At 53.2% G+C, this 2,803-nt stretch overlaps 1 pseudogene; it reads left to right on the top strand.

Moving 5' to 3' along the window:
* Positions 1-592: 592 nt before the first annotated feature.
* Positions 593-2,202, top strand: LOC123165719 (tryptamine hydroxycinnamoyltransferase 2-like; annotated as a pseudogene).
* The last annotated feature ends 601 nt before the right edge of the window (positions 2,203-2,803 follow it).

The following is a 2,803-nucleotide window of genomic DNA, read 5'->3' as shown; positions in this document are numbered from 1 at the left end:
CTACTAGACTTGCTCTTAGTACATACTAGTCTTTCAGTGGGGTCTAGTGGTTATGGCTGAACATCTACGCGCAACTTCAAGGTAGCTCATCCACAACTAAATAATGAAACCTGCCGTAGACTGATACGCTGGAGGTTCGTTTAGAAAACCGAGTATTTATTTTGGAGGCAGAACTTGCTGGCCAAGGTTGAAGAAGACGCGGCGAGGAGACTGTTGTCGGAAGGCCGAGAATTCAACAGGGAATGTTCGTACGTACGTACGAACACCACTCTCTTGGCATGCCAGGAGAGGACACGCGCTAACGAATCATCTTTGCGCCGTTAGCCAGAAAATCGAGTTGCCCCACGCACGCACGCACGCACGCCCACTTGGCGGGGTTGGTGCTCGTGGCGTCAACGTTACCAACCCAAATTTTGACTAACCAGCCAACCTATTAACTTACCTTCGAGGGTATTCGGCCTGGCCGGCTGGCGCCAAAAATTCCCACCGCCTATATATACATGTACGCACTAACCTACGCTAACCCAACACAACACAACGAGCCATACAACACAAACACACACGATCATTAGTTACCTTGCGTGCTCCAGCAATGGCAGTGATGGTGGAGATCACGCAGAGCACGGTGCTCCAGCCTTCTCAGGAGAGGTAGCCCGCGGCGGCGGGAACAAGGTCCCTTTCACCGTCTTCGACCGCGCCTCCACCGACGGGTACATCCCGGCCGTCTTCGCGTGGAACGCGCCGGCGCCGACCAACGACGCGCTCAAGGCCGGCCTCGTCGCCGCCGTCGCCAGGTTCCCGCACCTCGCCGGGAGGTTCGCTGCCGACGACCACGGACGGAAGTGCTTCCACCTCAACGACGCCGGGGTGCTTGTTCTTGAGGCCACCGCGGACGCGGACCTTGCCGACGCGCTGGCGCACGACGTGTCCGCGCACATCAACGAGCTCTACCCGAAGGCCGAAAAGGTGATGAGATGCAGAGTATTTTTACACGTCCCAATAAGAGTTTCTACACGTAACATAAAGCACATCAGATATCAGTACTTTTCTTTTTGGAGGGAAATCAGTACTGTAGGGTTGAAAACACGCTGATGATTTTGATACTTTTGGGTTGCAGGAACGTGCGAATGAGCCCATCTTCCAGGCGCAGCTGACGAGGTACGCGTGCGGCGGTCTGGTGATCGGCACCGCCTGCCATCACCAGGTCGCCGACGGTCAGTCCATGAGCGTCTTCTACACCGCGTGGGCCAGCGCCGTCCGCACCGACTCGGCAGTCCTCATGTCGCCGTTCGTCGACCGCTCGGCCACCGTTGTCCCCCGAAGTCCACCGACGCCCGCGCATGATCACCGGAATATCGAGTTCAAGGGCGAGCGCAGCTCGAGCCACTCCTATGGTGTCCTCCCCATGGACAGGATCAAGAACCTGGCCGTGCACTTCCCGGACGAGTTCGTCGCCGACCTCAAGGCCCGTGTGGGTACCCGCTGCAGCACGTTCCAGTGCCTCCTTGCGCACGCGTGGAAGAAGATCACGGCGGCGCGGGATCTGGCGCCGGATGATTTCACGCAGGTGAGGGTCGCCGTCAACTGCCGCGGCCGCGCAAAGCCTCCCGTGCCCATGGACTTCTTCGGGAACATGGTGCTCTGGGCGTTCCCGAGGATGCAGGTTCGGGACCTCCTGTCCAGCAGCTACCCAGTGGTGGTCTCCGCCATCCGGGAAGCCGTCGCGCTCGTCGATGACGAGTACATCCAGTCGTTTATCGACTTCGGGGAGGCGGAGCGCGGCGTGATTGAAGACGGCGGCGAGGAGCTGGCGTCGACGGCAGCGACGCCGGGCCTGGAGGTTGACAGCTGGCTCGGGTTCCGCTTCCACGACCTCGACTTTGGCTGTGGGCCGCCCTGCGCGTTCCTACCGCCGGACCTGCCCATCGAAGGAATAATGATCTTTGTGCCGTCCTGCGACGCCAAGGGCGGTGTCGACCTCTTCATGGCGCTCGATGACGAACACGTCCAGGCCTTCAAGCAGATCTGCTACTCCATGGACTAGTCATCCAGAGACCATATATATAGTATACTCGTATAGATATGCACAAGAGAGTAACACAACAAAATTATACTCCCTAAAAACTGCCTCCTTGCTTAACTGCATACTTGGCTCGTTGGCTTCTACTCATGTAATCATAGTTCATAACATGTTTGCAAAGATTGGTGTGCTTTATTTGTTGTAATTAACACGGAGAAAAGAAGCACACCACCGCCACACTCGCACCTACACAACTAGGTAGGAAGTACGGCTTGCCGCACCCGGCAGGCGGCAGTGGTGCTGCCGGGTATAGTGATATCCAACCCGATAATAGAGTCACTGAAGCATTGCAAATATAAAAAAATAGCATAATGTAGTTGTGTTTACCAACTAAATTTACAGTCGTTTAACATTACACCTAATCCAGTCTTATAAATATTTAGACAGTTAAAATTCTATTAGAGTGGCAATGTACATAAGTATTTGGTACTCCCTCCTTTCCGGTTTGTAGGACTTATCTCAAAATCTTAGTTTTTCCATTTTAAGGCTCAATTTGGTTGTTCCTCATCACAAGTTCAGATTACAAGGTGCATTAAATAATTGCATGCAAATATTAAAAGAAAATTGACCAACGCATGTACTTTATGCATGTTTGCATTGCAACTAATACATTGGTAAACATAAATTTTTGAGGAAAACGAGAGCATTACTTGGGTGCTTTTGCAAATTACAAGAATTATTCCACCACTCACCATCTATCTTGGTTGGTGAGATTTTTGAATT

This window comes from Triticum aestivum, chromosome 1D (genome assembly GCF_018294505.1).
Source record: "Triticum aestivum cultivar Chinese Spring chromosome 1D, IWGSC CS RefSeq v2.1, whole genome shotgun sequence".
Classification (NCBI taxonomy): domain Eukaryota; kingdom Viridiplantae; phylum Streptophyta; class Magnoliopsida; order Poales; family Poaceae; genus Triticum; species Triticum aestivum.
Note: the sequence above shows the minus strand (reverse complement) of the source record. Positions and strands in the feature narration are given on the sequence as shown.